Here is a 19,153-nt window from a genome sequence, read left to right as displayed (position 1 = left end):
ACTGCCAGTCTAGTTGGCTTTTGTACATGGAATGGGAGGGGGCACCGTATTGTCCTTTGCTTCTGGCAGGAAAGTGTATCGAGTTGGTCCTGATGCTAAGTACTGTTAGGAAAGGGGAGATACAGCACCAAGACTGTTTGTTCCACTGTCTCTCTTTGCTCTTTTTATCACGGACACAACTGGTAAATTTTGCAAGCAATTTCGCAGACAAAATGCCACCAAACGTAAATGTAGAAACGGACCTGTGTGCCTGCTGGGACCCAAGACCGGTGGCAAAGTATGATGGCACGAAAAGTACTGTCAGGGATGCTCTGACTTGGATTCCTGCATTGAGCAGGGGGTTGGACTCGATGGCCTTGTAGGCCCCTTCCAACCCTACTGTTCTATGACTCTACCTTTTCTGTCTGATGGGAGATGAGTGCGGAGAGTCACCACGGTGGAGTCAGTCAGCAGGAAAAGGTCTGGATGCCGCATGATGGCTTGAATGAAGGTGGAGCAGTACTTTGGGTGTAGGGTAGGGTGTGCGATGCTGATTCTGTTCCATTTAAGCCGACAGGATTTCTCACGGTTGCCATTCCAATAAGTGGCTGTGGACTATAGTGTGTGGGGGGGTTTCTGATTCTGGAAATTTTGCGCTTTTTTCCTAGGTCCCGCAATTTGCGCTAATTGGGGAAAATGGGTCTTTCAATCTTTAAAAAAATTAGCAATTTGGGGAAGTGCTCACATTCGTAAGTCCGCCTATCTACTACAGCCCCACAGAGGCATATTCCCCTCTTGTCAATATCCTTTTCAGTTTCATCCCTTGCACACACTACTTCCTTTAGTAAAGCAAAGCCATATTCCATACTTGTCCAGGAACTTGTGAATTCCCCCCCACTCCTGCCCCCTTTCACTGGGGAAGCAGGGAAGAGCCAAAGGGGTGGATGAAATTGACAAGCTCTTTGGCAAGTACAGAATATGGCTCTGCTGGACTAAAGGAAGTAGTGTGTGGAGAGGATGAAACTGACACTTAAAGACCTGGAGGGGAGAGATGCAATTTGCACAAATTGCCATCATTCAAAACAAAACAAAACATGGAATCTGTGTACTGGATCAACTCACTACAGATTGAGTCGTCACGAGCAGGGGCGGGGGGGAATTGAACTCATTCTGCCAGGGCCAAACTACCCATCGAGATTTCGCCTCCCAAACAGAATTCTTATACCCGCCTAGGGTAGGGCTTTGAAGATGCCACCCATGAGGCAGATGCCATCACAGCTCAGTCCAAACAGCCAGGCCTCATGGGCGGCATTCAGAGATATTAGAAGATCTCTGTTCTTAAACTGACTCTTGCCTAGCATGGAGGGATTGCTGGGGCCCAGAAAGAGTCCTCTGGGAGAGTTCAGTCCGTATGTGCTTCCTTGGTCTGCTGTTGGAGCCCCTGCGGGTGCTGGGATCCATTGGAACTGGGTAGTCTGAGGTGTCTTTCAAAAGCTAGTATTGCCCAGGTAACTAGTAAAAAGGACTTAGGGCAAACTTCCCAAACCTGGGGCTCTCCAGATGTGCTGGACTGCAACTCCCATAATTCCCAGCCAGAGGCTGATTTAGGGGCTCAACCATTGTCAGAGCAAACTGGTGGGATAGATGCAAGGCCGGACTCACCAGCACTCATAAAAATATGTAACATTTATTTGGCACTGCTTTCAAATGTTCGAAGTGCTTTGGGGTAGGGCAGGGACTACACTCCCCCGCCCCGCCCACTGGGCATGTTGGCCAGGGAGTACAGTCCAAAATGTCAGGAGGACGCCAAATTGCCTACCCCTAATAACCCTTGTAACCTATGGGTTTTTGCATGATGACTTGAGATGTGAACCCAGGACTTGCTGGCTCAGCGGTTGCAAGACAGCTGCCAGCAGCTGGGACCCATTCTTGGCTGCCTCCTTCCACATTGGCCCTGGCGCTTGGGCTCATTTCATACCTGGAGCGTGGGAAGTCATAGCCAGCAGCTATGGGGCTGGACTTTGGGGGCAAAGTCCAGCACCTCCCTCCACCCCCAATGAGCCCCAGAGAGTGGCAGGCGATGAGGGCTTCAGGACAGCAGAAGCAACCTCCATTTTATGCCACCGTAGTCACGAAGGAGCGATGCTTTAAGTGAGTTTCATATGCAAAACTGCAAATGGCTGGAGTACCTTACTTCAGAATCAGGGCTGATAAACTGTTCTATGATCCTGAGATTCTTGTTCTGACATATCAGAGATGTAGAAGTAGTTGGAAAGCATGGGGGGGATGAGAAATGTAATTTCTGAAGTAATACATACGGACATCTGACATCTCCCCCTCCCCGCCATCAGACCATTCAGGCCAAAGCCTAAAATGAAGCTCACTGGAGGACTTTGGGCCAGTCGGCGACTCTCGGCTTAACCTACCTCACAGGGTTGTTGTGAGAATAAAACGGCGAGGAGGAGGACCCCTTACGCCACCTTGGGTTCCTTGCAGGGGGGCGTGGGAGGTGTGATATAAGCGCAATAATACATAAAATAACATCACCTAGCTGGACCGCTGGTCCTAACGAAGACGAGGGTGCCTCCGAGCATCCGCAGAGTGCTTTTCCTGGCGCCAGGAGGGAACGCGCCCCCCCCCCCGTTGCTTTGCTCTGTCGTGTTGTGTTTATGCGCGTGGAGGGGAGGGAAGAGAGGTCGTGGCCGGAGCGGGGCCGAGGAGCGTCGGTCCGGCTGGGGCGCCGCTCTGGGGGTGAGCGCGCCGTTCGGCGAGCCGGGTGGGCGCGCCGGAGGCGAAGCCGCGAGCAGCGGTTTTCTCCTCCTCCCCCAGGCGGGGGGAGAGGGAAGGGGGGCGGGCCGGGATCGCGGGCGAGGGGCCGGGCCGGGCCGGGCCGGCCTTTGTCTCCTCCCTTCCCGCGGAAGCCGGAGCCGAGGCTGGTCCGTTGCTGCCGCCGCCGACGGGACCCGGGGCCGGAGCGAGAGGAGGGGCGCCCCCGGCCCCAAAATCCATCCCTGGCGGCGGCGATGGGGGCCGGCGGCGGCGGCGGCGGCGGAGGAGGAGGAGGAAGCCGCGCTCCTGCAGGGCGCTGGCCGTGGCGCCTCCTCGGAGGAGACCCCCCGGCGCTGGCGGCTGCCAAGGTAGGCGCGTTGCGGCACGGGCGGGCGCGGCGGGCTCCGGGCGCCCGGTCCGGCTGGGCGCGCGCGCGCGCGCTCTCGAGCGAGCCCCTCCGGCGCCTCCGCGGCACTTGCGCTCGCCCTCGCGCGCCCGCTTTGCCGGCGAGCGCGTCTCGGGCTCGGCGGGCGGCTTCGCGTTCAAGGTCGCGCTCCCGCCCGCGCTCCCTCGCCAGGGCGCCCCGGAGAAGGCGGCGGCGCCGGGCGTGCGGCCGCGCGCTTCCCTGCGAGTAAGGCCCCCCCGCCGCCGCCTTCTTGGCTCCGTGGGCTTCCTCGCGAGTAAGACGTTGGACTTCGGCGGCGGCGCTCCCTCGGGGCTGCTGCCAGTCCTTTCTCGGCACTCGTCGCTGGGGGGGGGGGGCGAAACGGGCGAGGGAGGAGCGCGAAACCGACGGGGCCCTCCGCGAGAGGTTCGCGGCGGGCCGGATTTCTAAGGCGCCCGCGCAGCTGCGGGTTCGCGGCGCCTTTCTCGCCGATTCGACCGAGGGGCTGCAGTTTGGCCGGGGGGGGGGGGGCTGGTGGGGCGCAGTAAAATGGGGAGGGAGAAGGTGGTCCTTTCTCTGTGGCCTCTTGTCCACTTAAGCCGTGTTAGAGCAGCCTTCCCATCTTAAGGCCCTCCAGATGTTTAGGACTCCAGCTCCAGTCCAGGGATCCAGTTTGGAGAAGGCTGATCTTTCACCTACTCTCTTATAAATGTATTATTTCCCTTACTTCAAAGTGGGCTGCGCCAGCTCTGCTGTGGGGTGGAGCCCGGGACTTCTCCCCCAAAGTCTGGCCATGATGGTGCCACTGTCTCCAGCAGCCACTGATTTTGCGTTTCTCTGAAATCTGGATTGGTCCCCTCCATCTGTGGAGTGTGAGTGTGTGCGTGTGTAAGAGCACTTCAAACCAGGACAGGACAGGCGAACTTGGCAGCTTCTCCCCCTGTCTTGCGATGCCTGGCTGGGGTGGGTTTGGCGGTCCCACCCACACACCATGGAAAACCCACAGCAGTGGCGGAAACGGGCATACATGGTTGCAATGTGCATTTTCCACGGCCCACATTTGTTTGCTTGTTTGCAATATCTTTCTTTCTTTATCTTTGCAACAACCCTGCAAGAGGGCCATCCAATAGGGACTGGTCTGTGTTTACTGTATAAGCCAGCCTTTATCTATTTGTTTGTTTATTTATTATATTTCTATATGGCCCAATAGCCAAAACTCTTTCCCAAACTTGTGCCCTCCCATCATCCCCCACTGACTAGAGAGGCTGGGGGTTGTAGTCCCACACTTCTGGTGAGCACCAGGTTGCTGCAGAGCTTTGTGGCTGAGTGAGGATTTGAACCTGGGCTTCCCTAGTCTAAGTTCAACATTCTAGCCACACCACCACGCTGGCTGTAACCCAGAGAAGGGCAGATTTGGGGCTTCCAGGATCTATTTTGCTTTTTACCAATACCCCAAAATCCACCAACCAGAGCCTGGTGCCACATAGTGGTTTCGGGGCACAAAAATACACTTCCAATTAAGGGACAGGGACCTCTGAGCAGATGCGAAGTGCAGCAATTGGTTTTGCACCAAAAATGTGCATCCACTTCCTGCTTGCTGTTTGCTGTTTTATTCCCCTCCCGCCCCCGAGGTTTCTTAACCAGGGTGGTGCACTGCCCCAAATTCTCCCATTTGTATCTAGCCCAAGGAGATCAGCACAGCATATGTGGATTTTTATCCCACTTTGTTCACAACAGCTCAGCAAGGTAGACTAGGCGGGGACAGCCATTAGGAGGGACAGAACTGCTTGTTATTATTCCTCTCCGCCCCTCCATGTTGATTGACTTGGTTGGGCAGAGGGGTTGGGCAACCGGTGGTCTTACAAATGTTGTTGGACTTCAACTCCCATCATCCCCATCCACCATGGCCAATAGTCATGGGAGTCGCAGCCCAACAACAGCTCCATGTGTGACCCTGGGCCAGTAGCTGTCTCTCCACCTAACTTGCCTCACTTGTTCTTGCACGGATAAAATGAGTTGAGTTCCCTGGAGGATGACTGGGGTCAAAATAAAATAAGCCATGAAACAGGTCCATGTGCAGGCAGGTGTGGCAGAACTACAGAGTGACTGTGTGTGTGTGTGTGTGCACGCGCAAGAGAGAGGGAGAGACTCTGTCCTGTGTTGTATTAGCAACAGTCATTGTGATACTTACAAAAAGTAAATTGCAACAGACACTTCGGAAATCTACTGCTTTTCTCTCCCCCAGTTTTTATTGTTTATGTCTTTATTTTTGCATTTTAATCTCCAGTGGGGGCTGCATAAGACCATCATGTCTTGCTAATTTTTCTCAACTTACTTGCACGGTCATTACACTTCGAACACCCACGGACCGGACGGACTGCCACCCTGACTTCCCACACTGCCTTTCCATCAACCCTTAAGAGTCAAGTGGAGAGTCTAATGTCCTGCAAATGCAATCCTATGCATGTTTAGACAGAAGAAAGTCCTGGGAAATGCAGGGAGTTGTAGGACTTTTGTCTGTCTAAATATGCATAGGATTGCACCCTAATCCGAGTATGAAATCAGGGTGTTGGGTTTATTCCGGAGTAAGGACTGAGTACGAGGGTGCATGTTTCTCTGCGTGGGGCATAAAGGAACTGGACTTTTTGAATGATGGAAGATTCAGGAGAGGAGAATAGAGATTTTGATCTTGCTGAATCTCCCCTCCCCTAATTAAAAAGAACAGCCTTTCTGTTGTTTCATTCCCCACCCCACCCCCCACACCAGCTGAAATGGTTCCCAAGAGCTCCGCTCTCTTTTATCTGTACGGCTTGATGTCTCAATGAGTATTTGAACCCAGAACTTCCTGGACCAGTATTCATGCTTTCAATTTCTTTCTTTATGATTACATTTCTATCCTGCTTGTAGTCAGAGACGGGCTGAAGCGAGCTTCATGGCTGAGTGGGGGCTAGAACCTGAATCTCCCAAGTCTTAGTCCAGCACTCAAACCACTATACCATACTGTCTCTTAATACTTCACAGTGGCATTGATAAAGTTAAGCACATAAGATAGACCCAAAGTTCCATCTAGTCCAGCATTCTGTTCACACAGTGGCCAACCAGCTGCCTGTGGTAGGACATGAGTGCAACAGCAGCCTCCCGCCCATGTTCCCCAGCAGCTGGTGTACATAGCCACACTGCCTCTGCTAGTGGGGGGAGAATAGGACTAGTAGCCATTGATCGCCTTTTTGCCTCTCGCAAAGGGGGAGTGCTGCAGTTCAGAGGTAGGACATGCAGAAGTCCCAGGTTCGATCCCCGGCAGCATCTCCAGGGAGGGCTGGGAAAGAATCTTGGAACCCTGGAGAGCTGCTGCTGCCCATCATGTCGCCAGTATTGGGCCAGATGGAGCCAGGGTCTGACTTGGGATAAGGCAGCTTCCAATGTTCCTGTTTAAGTCAGACCTTTATTTAGAATCATAAGGACCACAAACTTACTTTATTTTTAGAGAAAGGACCATAGCCCATTGGTTGAACATTTCCTTTGGATGCAGAAAGTCCCCCCTTCAATCTCCAGCAGCTCCAGGTAGGGCTGGAAAGATCCCTGCCTGAAACCCTGGAGATCCTCTGCAGCCAGTCAGTGTTGACAATATGATGCGCTGAGTCAGTATAAGACAGCTTCCTATATTCCCACGAGGAATATGGGGTGGGGGGGGAGCCATTGTGTAGCATCAGTTGCGGGGGATGCCCCAAGACTCTGAGCATTAAAACGAAAATGGGGTCATCTTGACATTTCTCTTTTCTGGCTGGCACAGCAGGGGCGAAGCGGTCAGTCTCTCCCCTCCTTGTTCTCTTGTCACTGTTTAGTGCTCCTGTCTCATTCTTCTGGGTAGATATTCCAAGCCAGCAAAACGAGCCCAGCTACAGCTGTGCACCTCTGACGACGGAGTTGGACCAGATTTCCAGCCGTTTCCGAGATAAGAGTGCCACGGTGGCGAGGCCGCCGTGGTTTTGAAGGAGCAATGGAGGGGGGTGTTTACAGCTCCTTCCGAGGTGTCGATGTGTTGACACGATTCTGTGATTCCTCCGTTTCTTCTTGGCAAAACGCACAAAGCAAACAGCCGCAGAATCAGCGGATGGGAAGTCTAAAAAATAAGCGAAAGGAGGCCACCCACAAAATCTGTGAACATTACAGATTTGAAGAAATGCTGCATTGTGTTTTTAAATAGTTTCCAAATTTACAGGATTTGGTTGTGTGCACACAGAATCTCTCGAGGTGCGTTTGAGCCCTTTGATTCAACCGAAGACATTCGTTCAGCTATGTTGTAATTAATAACAGCACTCGGCCTTTATAGGCTGCTTTCAAAAGGCATCCATTGGCGCTATAAACCTCGCTCGGCCCTGTGAAGGAGGTGGCCCGCAACCACCATCATCAACGTTGTTATTATTCCTGTTTTGCGGTGGGAATAGCGCTTCTCTGAGGCCTTTGGGTGCATTCGCAGCTGAGGCAAGGTCACGGGTTATATACTGCCAGGGGTGTTTCCCTCCCCGCCATGCTGACTCCATAATCTCCCAGAGCAATCCATGCACGCCCTCTAGGGAACTTTTCCTGTGGCGTATTGGGGAGGGGAGTGGGGGGGGGCTCCCTTGTTTTGCAAACGTCAAAATGAGAAGAATATATGATACGAGATATGGTTATTTTATAGGGTACATTTTAAGGATATCGCCGTTCTGTATTCAGAAGCTGCTTTGAATCTCTTAACGTAAAAAATTGGGGTAAAAATGCAATGCGATACATCCAATCAGGCCGCCTTTCTTCTGAAACCGGGGGTCACGTTTACAGTCTGCGAGTATGAGCTGGTTTGAGAGCCTTCTGCTTAGACGTGCTCTCTGCACTCTGCATGGCAGATGTGCTGTCCTGGGTGTTGTTCAGGATGCAGGAGTAGTCTGGTCTCTGCCCCAGATGCATTGCAGAATACATGAGGCAGAGACATGGAAGACCGCCTGGGAATCGGGCTTCCTGCACTGAGCAGGGGGTTGGACTCAGTGGTCTTGTAGGCCCCTTTCCTCCCTATGATTCTATGAAATCTATGAAACGGGGAAATCAGGGCGGTTGCGTGCATCTGAGATTCCACAGGTGTAGATTTTTCTGTTGCCGCAGGGGAAACTGCACCAGCTGAATTCCTGCCGCTGTCAAAGGCCAAGAGGCTCTGTTGATTGTGGTGGCAGCCCTCATCTTCGCCTGCGCTTGAGTGATCACCGTGTTTTCTGTCTGTGGGAAGCAACCCGTGTGCCCATGTGCGTGCGCAGGAATGCCTGCAAAAGGCGATCAAGATTAAGAGACCTTCCCCAGCCTGGTGCCCTCCAGATGCAGGGTAGCAACTCCCATCATCCCCAGAGAGGAATACGGATCATCCTGTCAGGTTCTGGGTCATCCCCTGCCCACGCGCCTCGGTATGGTTATTTGTTTGGGAGACGCTCCCCTGCAAAATTACTCTGGCCACAAGCCTTCATTTGTGTTACGTATTATTTGCACGTTATTCTCATGCAGGTTGCTTCACAGGGGAGGCGCCAAATCTGGCCCACTTGGGGTTCCTCGGAGGGCCATGCCCCCTTCCCTGGCCCCCAAATTTCCCAGCACCACCCCTTCCACCCCAGTCACCAATCATTGGCTGGCTTCCCAGCTTTCCCCTTTGAGCTAAAATATGCTGGTTTAATATCTCCGTTGTCTTTGGCCCCGCCCGCCAGTGGAATGCCGCCCCCGAGAGCTTTTCCGAAATGGGATGCGGCCCTCCGGCTGAAAGTGGTTCAGCACCCTTGCTTTGCAGTCCCCTTCCTGTTATTCCTTGCAGCAGGTAGCATGAAGATCCCTTTCATGTTCCTGCTTTGACAGACAGCCCACTGAGGCTCAGGATCAGTGAAGACTGGTGGTTCCGATGTCAGTGAGGCAGCGCATCCACTCCAGGTTTCAGTCAGAACTCTGTCCAAGGTGCAATATCAGTCAGAACCAGCCAGAACTCTAACTGGATAGCTTCGCACGTTGGATAGCTCCTTTGGAGTTCTGACCCAGAACCCAGAGTGCATTCAGCACCCCAGTGAGGTCGGAGCCACCAGCCTCCACGGCTCAGGAGGTAGGATGATGATGATAATTTTTCTGAGCGTTGAAAGCATTCATCAAGTTAGTAGTTGTTACAACAACCCTGTAAGGTAGGGCGGTGTTATTATCCCATATTACAGATGGGGGACTGAGGCTGAAAGGTGAACATCTTGTTTGAGGAGGCCAACGACTGAGTTGGTTGCTCAGCTGAGGTTTGGGCTGGCGACTGCCCAGGACATGCTCCCTTAGCTGCTACCCTGGAGTAGCCCTGTAGTTGTTCAGAGATTCAAATCTGTCTCTCAGAGTCCGTACACCTTTTGGGACACGATCCAGGCTTAATTTAGGGCAGTCTGAGAACCTGAGAACTCCAGCCTTGACCTCAAGTCACAGGAAGTCATAAGAGGGGGAGTACCTCTGAGCCTATGCAGAGTGTATGCTGCTACTCTCTGAGCACTGAACCCTGCCTCTGTGCCTGGTAGATTAGTAGCGTGGGGTTCTCCGGCAGAGGGTCCTGGCTTTGAGGCAACCCCACAGCCTCTCTGTTCAGAAACAAAGCACATGGAACGCAAGATTTTCAGAGGGCCAGTGTTTGTAGTGGTTAGAGTATTGGACGGGGGCTCGTGAAACCTGGGGTCTAGTCCTCACTTGGCCATGAAGTTCATGGGATGACTTTGGGCCAGTCACTGACTCTTGGCTCCAAACTAAACAGTGTTGTTGACAGGATAAAATGGAGAGAAAGCGGAGGATCATGTGCACTGCCCTGGGCTCCTTGGAGGAAAAGGTGGGATATAAATGTAACATCATCGCCATCAGATAATCTGGAAGCAAGCAGGCTTCTCTGATTTAAAAATGGTTAAAAAAATCCTGCAGCCAGGCAATGCACCTATCCAGAAAAGCGGGATCCTGTGATTAGCACAAATTATGCAAATTGGCCAGTTCCTCTGATATTGCATCCTTTTATTCTGATTGTGCTAGTCCTGGGGAGGGTGCAGGGCACAGAAGCCCCCCACCCACCCAGACCACTGGAAATCTAATTTTCTGATTTCTGAGATTCCGTCAGGCATTGCCCACACACTTCAAGCAAAAACACATGGTGTAGTGGTTAGAGTGTTGGACTACAAACAGGGATACCCAAGTTCAAATTTCCCAATCGGTCAGCCTAGCCCACCTGACAGGGTTGTTGTGGGGATAAAATTGTGTGTGAGGGGGGAGGGCAGAGAGACCATGTACACTGCCCTAAGCTCCTTGGAGGAATATCTTTGCCACAATAAGAACTAGAAACTTGCTTGCTTGAAGATGACGGCTCAGGAGCATGAATTCTGCACCTCAAGCCACATCGTCTGCATTTTCCATAGAATCGCAATGCGCACACAAAATCCCCACCCCCACCCCAGCCATTAAAATCCAAGTGTACTTTTGGCAACTCTGCCAGTGCTTTGTCCCCAGCGCAGGTTTTCAAGCGGAGTCGTAGCTTGGGGCAGGGCAGAGGGAGGGGAGAGTGCAGATGTCCTTCGCTGACGCTGTTATGGGCGGGTGGGGAGCGGGACCCAGAGACGCCGGCTGCTGCCAACAGATTTACGGCAGAGAACAGGCGCCAAAGCAATAAAGCAAATGACTGCAACTCCAACGGTCGCCTTTAAAAAGCTGATTTCCTCATCGCGCAACTGGGACTGGAGCGACATACCTGCCAATGACTCTCCCTCTGGGGTCATCTCACTGGGAGGGGCTTTGTGATTGTCGGGGTGCTGCTGGCCAGAGGTTTGCACAGTGGAGGCCAGTGCCTCCGATGTCAGCGGGGCGGCGAATGCGCTCTGGGTTTCACTCAGAGCCAGTCAGAACCCTAAAGGAGCTATCCAAGGTGCTCCGCACCTTGGATAGCTCCTTTAGGGTTCTGACTGGCTCTGAGTGAAACCCAGAGCGCATTCGCCGCCCCGCTGACATCGGAGGCACCAGTCTCCACTGGGTTCGCACAGCACCCCTGTCCAGAGGGGGTCGGCTGTCCGACAGTCTTCACCCTTCCCCTCCTGCTGCGTCAGGCTGCCCGGCTGTGTTTCAAGTCGTACACCTCTGGCGATCCAGTTTCCACAGATCGATTAGTTGCAAAAGCTAATCATCTCCAGGTTCTTTCAGCACCAGCCCCGCAATGAAATTAGCTTTGCGGCCGGCCCTGGAACGCTGCCTCAGGTCATGGAATCCTAGAGTTGGAGTGTCCTCGGAGGTTATCCAGACCAGCCCCCCTCCCCAAGCTCAATACATGAAATCCAGAACTAGAGCACCCATAAGAGATGGCTGCCCACCCTCTGCTTGAAGGCCATCACTGTGGGAGCTCCCCCCAGCCCCCCGGTCATTGCGTCATCATCTAATTGCTCTTCCCATCAATCAGTTTCTGCTAATGTTCAACCAAAATCCGTCCTCCTGTTACTTACGGCCTTAGATAAGAACATCAGGAGAGCCCTGCTGGATCCGACCAAGGGTCCATCTAGTCCAGCATTCTGTTCACACGGTGGCTGGGAACCCACAAGCAGGGCATGAGCACAACAGCACCCTCCCACCCATGTTCCCCGGCACCTGGTGTACTGGTGTACAGCACTGCCTCAGGTGCTGGAGGTAGCACACAGCCCTCAGGCCACTGATAGCCTTCTCCTCCAGGAATTTGTCTAACCCCCTTTTAAAGCCATCCCAATTGGTGCCCATCACTACATCTTGTGGTAGCGAATTCCATAGTTTGACTCTGTGCTGTGTGAGGGAGTCCTTCTTTTTATCTGTCCTGAATCTCCCCCCAGTCACCTTCATGGGATGACCCTGTTGGGTCCTAATATTATGAGAGTGGGAGAAAAATGTCTCCCCATCCACTTTCTCCACCCTGTGCATAACTGTGTACACCTCTGTCACACCTCCCCTGACTCACCTTTTCTCCACCAAGCTAAACAATCCCAGCTGCTTTAACCTTCCCGCACAGGGAAATTGCTCCAGCCCCCTGATCGTTTTAGCTGCCCTTTTCTGCACTTCGTCCAGCTCTACAATATCTTTTTTTAGGTGCAGTGACCAGAACTGTACGCAGTATTCTCAGTGTGGTCGCTCCATAGATTTGTATAAGGGCAATAGGATGTTGGCAGTTTTATGCTCAGCTTCTTTCCTAATCAAGTGCTGTCCTCTGAATCAGCGACAGGGAACAAGTCTTCGCCCTGTTCTGTGTGTGACAACCCTTTAAGTATTTGAAGATAGCTGTTGTGTGTCCACCCCCAGCCTTTCCTCCTCCAGCATAAACATTCCCAGTCCATTCAATCTTTCCTCATGGGACGCACTTCCAATGCCCCCCTCGACCATCTTCGTTGCCCATCTTAACATCAGCAGGGGCCGTAAACGTCTGTGACCGGAGCCAGCGAGTCTCGGGCGGTGGTGGTGGCAACCTTTGGCAGAAGGCAGGCGAGCATCCGGAAGGCTTTATTGGGTGCTTTCAGATAACAGCGGTGGGACACAAATCACACCGTGAAAAGGTTCCCCGTTATCAGGCCTCAGCCTGTGGCGAGCAAGCGGGCATGGCCTGCTGGAGTGGGCATGCGAAGCGCCCCGTCAGCGTGGCAGCTGGTGATTAATTTGTCACGGGCTCCTTCCCGTGCTTCTTCCCGCAGGGCTCATAAATTCTCATCTATTCTGCCGCTGCTGGCCAGCCCGCCCGGCTGGGTGGTCCGGGTGTGTGTGCCCACGCTTTCACCACTCCTGCTCCTCTCGCTGAGCTTTCTCCTCCCCCCCCCCCCGCCGACGCTCCTTATTCGTTCATTCACTGCATTTCTATGCCGCCGAATAGCCAAAGTTCTCTGGGCAGGTTACAACAATTAAAAACCTTAAAATACGATATTGTACATAAACATAAAAACCATTTACAGAGAAATATATAAACAGAAAACAGATGCATGTGTGTGGATGGACACACACGCCCACACACACACACACACACACACACACACACACACATCTAATTCTAAGAAACAATAAGAAATCCCAGGACCCAATTAAAATCATGTATTCATTGTGCCTCAATAATACTACTGAATTCGGTGGAGGCTGGTGGCTCCAGTGTCAGTGGGGCGGTGAATCCGCTCTGGGTTTCAGTCAGAACTCTAAAGCAGCTACCTGAGGTCGGATAGCTCTTTTGGGGATCTGACTGGTTCCGACTGAATGCACCTCCTCCCGGAGATCAGCGCCGCCAGCATCCACTGACCAAATTCACGTTATTTCCTTGTTGCGTGGAGCAAGAACAGCACAGCTCCACGCCATGCCTGCTAGCCGGTGTGGGATTGAGAGCATGAACATGAGAGAGCGGAATGGGTGAGTCCCAGCAGCAGGGTTTGGGGGTGCTTCCTCCCCCTCCCCTGCCCCCAGCACTGCTGGAAACACTGTTCTGGCGGGGCAGGGCGCAGCTCCTGAGGTCGTCCCAGAATCAGTCTTGGCTTAAAAGGACCAAATTCAGTAGGGATGTGAAAGACCTTCCAACCCTACTGTTCTACGACTATTCTATTCTATGATCCTCCTGCCCCTGCGGGCCTGAGAACTGTAGCGATGTATTGCTGGTCAGACAATGCTGGACTTGATGGGCCAGCAATCTAATTCTGTATAAGGCGGTCTTTTCCCAACTCAGCACCCTCAAGATGTGTTGGACTACACAGCCCATTGTCCCCAGCTTGCACAGCCATGGAGGGCACCAAGCTGGCGAAGGCTGCCTTAGAGAGCGTATATGAAGTGCATTGTCTGGACCGGGTTGGCAGAGGACGTGCTGTTGTTCCGTCTAGTTCCGATGTTCAGGAGTGAGTGCTGTTGCCTTTGTAGCCAAAACGGCACCACCCGTGCACAAGAGGGAGGTGCTGGCTCAGGGGAAAGGCGAGAAGTTTGGAGAAGTAGGAAAAAAACTTAAGAAAAAGAAACGCAACGGGGAAGGGACCTATTAAAAACACACAAAAAGACTGCATGTTCTCAGTGGTCTCAGGATGCTGATGGAAAACTGGGTGATGGGGAAAATGGAGTACTCCACATTGCTTTGGGAGCATGAAGTAAAAGTTGGGTGATGAGATTCTAACATGGGAAGTATGTGGAGATCCTCCTTAAAATAAAGCATTCCTCTGGTAGGTCTTCGCTTCGTAGCAAAAGTAGGAGAGGTTATTGTGGCAGGTGTGGTCCTTTCTTCTTTCTTACAGAACACAAAACGGGCATCTAAGTTCATACTGTATGAATAAGCAGTTTTTCAAATACTGTTGTGTCATATCCCCCCACCCCAATTGTGGAACTAAGCATGTTCTCAAGGGCTGAGCAAGTTGGGCAAGATACTGTATTGTCCTGGTTTTATTTTATTATTTTTTATTTTAGTTATTGCATTTCTATACTGCCCAGTAGCCGCAGCTCTCTGGGAGGTTCACAACAATTCCAACCATGAGATACAGCACAATAATGCATAACATAAAAGTTTTAAATGACAGTATAAAACATGTTTGTTTTAGGTTGTTGTTTTCTTCTTAACCACTTGTTGGGGTTCAACTTACGTGGAAGAGAAATGCTTAGATAAAACAGCAGCCAGCGGGATTTTTGCACAACAGCGGCAAGTAGGAGCAGTCTATCTCAGCAGTGAGAAGCTTGAATTTTAGCAGCAGTGCTCTTTAAAACAAGCAAACAAAAAAACCTTCACTCCCCCTGTAGTCAGTGGGAGAAAGAAGGCTAGAGTCCTTATCCACGGTGTGGATAGAACCAGTTACTTCCCTGCCAGGAATTTCTCCTTCCTCTTCTGCGAAGCAAACCTTTATCTCCGATGGCGAAGTCCACGTGTGGAGGGGTTGCCACTTGCTGTGGAGGAAGTGGAGATAAGCGTTCAAAGAAATCTTTTTTCAATGGGTTCTGAGGAATGCAGTGTCTGGACTTTGGACTCTCCCTTGTTGTTTGGTCCCTTCTTACTGGAAGCGGACAAGGACGTTTCTGCAGTTGGGGTGCCCCTTTTAACGTACAGTGTAATCCTCCTGTGAAGTGATCCTGCGCGACCGCCATCGAATCCACGTGGCAACTTTCTGCGATGTGCATGCAAATGGTTGTTTGCCAAGCAGGGAGGAGACTTTAACCCCTGCTGTTTATTATTTCTAGCAAGGGTCCAAGAGGTAGGTAGAAATTCAGCAGGTATCGTTTTTCTCCTAGTATGGTGAAGTGGTGATGGGGAAAAGCTTCCGTTCTTGGATTTCCGTCTCTTCTGTGGTTCTAAAGGGCAGAGGAGCGCCCTGTAGGAAGAATAGTTGGCACCCTTATTCCTCTGCTTTCCCGCAATACATATGAGAGAAAGGCAGTGTAGCATAGCAGGTTGCAAGACAGACGTGGAAGAGGAAGATCTGAATTCAACACCCGCCCATGCCTGCCGCTGCCAAAGGCTCAGCCTAACCTACCGCATAGGACTGTTGTAAAGGGCTGTTGCCTGATTACAGAAATGTGAGTGGATTTGATCCAATGGGATTGAAATAGATGACATCTACACTCGACCAAAACAAATCATTCCAAAGAAAACTAGAGGACCACCTTTGTTTTTTCAATGGGCCCTGGATACCTTTGTGCATGGGACATGGGGGGGTCTGCCTTTTCTAAGTGGGGCTGCCACCTACACTTTTAATATTTCCTTTACATTCAAAATAATTTAGGATGCGATCCTATGCATGATTAGACAGAAAAAAAGTCCTATAAATCCCAGCATTCCTGAGCCAGCTATGCTGAGGAATGCTATGCTCAGCTATGCTGGCTCAGGAATGCTGGGAATTGTAGGACTTTTTTCTGTCGAAACATGCATAGGATTGCACCCTTAACTTATTAAAAACAACACTAGCGCACTGCTCAAAGTAATCAGGAATGTTGCTTTGGGGGGGGAAGGGGATTTGTCAATTAATGTACTTACCTAATTGGTTAAATGTTTCTAGCTGTCATGGGGATAAAATGGGAAGAGGGGCTCTTGTCCAACTGCTTATAGAAAGGAAAGGTGGGATAAAAATACAATTAACGATTGATAAGGAGTAAATGTCACTTTCGATGTGATAAGACGTCCCCTCAAAAGTCTCCTTGGGCAAGCGATACAGAGGACCACTTTGCCAGGTGGGTTCCCTGCGTGTCCACTGGGCAGATGGGCACCTGTGTTCACACACACACACACAGCAGAATGCAGAATCTCAGAACCGGCCTTCTACCAGGCAGGAATATTTCTCTGTCTCCCCAGTGTTGCCTCTGCCACCTTTCCCGGCCTGGTGTGCACCAGATGTGTTGGTGATCCCCGGTTGAGGATAGGTGGTCTACCTGGTGGGCGGGGCCTCTCCAGAGCCTCCAACAAAGAAGGGGTCACCTCCATCATCTGCTACCTGATCACCCAGCTCCGGGGTGCAGAACCTCTTTCCTCCAGAGGGCCAAATTCCATTTTGGAGAAGCTCTCCGGGGCAGCATTCCAGGGCTGGGCGGGGCTAAAGGCAAAAGGGGGCAGAGCTGAAGACAGAAGGGGTGGAGCTGAAGGCAAAAGGGTGTGGTCAAAATACCCCAAATACCAGCCTATTGTACTTTCAAGCTCTGACTGCCAGTAATTAAGCCTTCAGAGAGGCTTTTCAACCTTTTAAAATGGGGAGAAAATGGCACAAAAGCCTGGAAACCACCAGACGATTAGGAAAAAGGGGCGTGGCCAAGGGAAGGGGCGGGTCATGTGGGGAAACCCTTAAATACAACATGATACAACGTAATCTAAAAGTTTAAAACAACTGTATAAAACACATTTGTTTTAGTTTTCTTTCTTAACCACCTGTTAGGGTTCAGCATATGTGGAAGAGAAATGCTTAGATAAAGGAGCAGCCAGTGGGATTTTTGCACAACAGCGCCGAGTAGGAGCAGTCTATCTGAGCAGTGAGGAGCTTGAAGTTTAGCAGTAGTGCTCTTTAAAATGAAAAAAAAAAACCCTTCACTCCCCCTGCGGCCCGAGGGAGAAAGAAGGTTGGAGTCCTTATCCCAAGGGTGGATGGAACTAGTGATTTCCATTAAATAACCCAGAGGGCCGGGTTTCGCCCCGAGGTGGGACAGATTTGACCCACGGACCTGAGGTTCAACAACCCTGACCTAGTTGGAGATGCAAGGATTTCTGTTCAGAAAGGAGGCCGCCCAGTGGGGCAGGTGTGACGCTGAGGCCTGCTGCTGCCACCTACAAGCAGCCATGCGCATGGGTCGGGGGGGGGGGCTTTGATGACCCATGTGACAGGTCCAAGACAAGGGCCAACTGCACATGGGGGAGCTGAGGGTGGGAGAGGGAGCTTCCTTTGTTGCAGGCTCAAGACCACTTCTCCCAGCTCCCCCACACTCATCTGGGCAGCCCTGCCAGCAACCCATGCGCCTCGCCACCCCCATGGAGCAGGGCACCCTCCGCCTGTCCCTTTAAAAGTCCCAACGTGACGCAGAAGGGGTTAAAGGAACGGGCTTTGTTTGAACTGGGCAGGGACTTTTCCCGCAGACAGCCTGCTGGAACAGCTTGCTGAGGCCAGAACAAGCTGGGCTGGCAGCCAGGAGCCGGCGTGCCGAGCCCAAAGGCTCGCACCATACAAGGAGGTCCGAGGGCTTAGCAGGCTTAACTTCCTGCTTTGGGGGGGGTGGGGGAAGGTACACCAGCCATCCCCTCCCCCCTTCCCTGCACCCCACATTCTGGAAGTGGCTAGGAAGCGGCGCTTGCTGCGGTAAGTAGAACCTCCCGACTTTGCTGTCTGGAGTGCCCGTCGCTCGGAGAACAAAAGTCCCGGGAGCTGTTTTGTGCACTCAGCGCAAGGCCGCCCATGCATGCGCTGTCTCTTTCTGTCTGCACACACTCCGGGCCTTTCTGCTCCTCGTTTGGGAGTCTACTTCTCTGGCACTTCAAACATTTTCCTCCTTTCAATGCTTAAACAACCGGAAAAGAAGAAGAAGGGGGAAAAAGTTACATGTTTGCAAATATCAGCCTGAACAGCTGGGATAGTGTCTCGAAAACAGGATGTGCTTTCTGAGCTGGCCTGGTTGCGCTCGCGTTATGTGTGAAGGATGGGATTCCTCACCTTCCCGTCGCTCGTGAGTCGTGGCAACCTGATCATGTGCGGAATTTGGGGGGAAATGTCAGATTTTGCCACTTTGCACAGTGGTGCATGGGGGTGACGCTGCATTGCTGTCCCCTTTCCTGCAATGTGTTTTCAATGCGTTTTTCCCAGGCTGGTAGGTTTCATGTACGGGGCTGCCTCTTCACCCTCTGGGACTGCTGGATTCCCCTTTGTTTGCAGAGGGAGGTTGCAGTGTTGGAGTTCTCCCCCACCCCAAGTTCTCTTGATGTTCAAGAGCTACACATAAGTGGGAATGAGGTATTTATTTGTTTATTTAATATCCTGTCCTTCTGCCCACCCCACCCCCAAATGGCACTCAAGGCAGCTGTAGGTAGGGATGTCAGAGAAATCCTCCATGGACTCAAATAAGTTTGGATTTCTATGTATCCGACCCTGCAGCAGACCGGCTTTTTCCGAGTTGCGTGGGTTCCTTGGACCTGTGGACCAGTTTTTTACTTTCCAGAATTGTACACAAATGTATTTGTACAAACATATGAAAAACTGAAAATGTGCATTGCAAAATGGGCTAAAATGTGAATATGCACATTTTAGGGAGATTTGCACATTTGCGCAAATGCGCGTTTTCAGAGGTGCACATTTGTGCAAGCGTGTGCTTTCCAAAGTTAACGCACATTCAGAATATTGAGAAAAATCCAATTCCATCAATAAGCAGATGACGGAAGGAAAGACGCCTGATGATCTGCAAACACAGATGCAACAGATTTAACAAAATCTGTGCATCCCTAGCTCTAAGGAACTGAGTGATACGCAGTGAGACTTGCAGGTGGACGTGGGGCTTTTCACAATCTTGGATCCTTAATGTGGACTAGTTGCTGCCCAG

The 19,153-nt window shown here is 51.7% G+C and overlaps 1 protein-coding gene across 5 annotated transcripts in view; it reads left to right on the top strand.

Moving 5' to 3' along the window:
- Positions 1-19,153, top strand: part of DAB2IP (DAB2 interacting protein) — a 259,030-nt gene that overhangs the window by 146,335 nt on the left and 93,542 nt on the right. For 2 of the 5 annotated variants that reach the window (XM_084821270.1, XM_084821266.1), the window contains exon 1: positions 2,909-3,116. The exons of the other annotated variants lie outside the window; for them this stretch is intronic. The gene's annotated coding sequence lies outside the window, so the exon portion shown is untranslated. Of the gene's footprint in view, positions 1-2,908; positions 3,117-19,153 lie in introns of those variants that run through there. 5 annotated transcript variants of the gene reach the window in all.

This window comes from Heloderma suspectum, chromosome 14, assembly GCF_057233095.1.
Source record: "Heloderma suspectum isolate Gila_16-S chromosome 14, 16-S_ref, whole genome shotgun sequence".
NCBI lineage: Eukaryota > Metazoa > Chordata > Lepidosauria > Squamata > Helodermatidae > Heloderma > Heloderma suspectum.
This window is presented reverse-complemented; position numbering and strand designations above follow the sequence as displayed.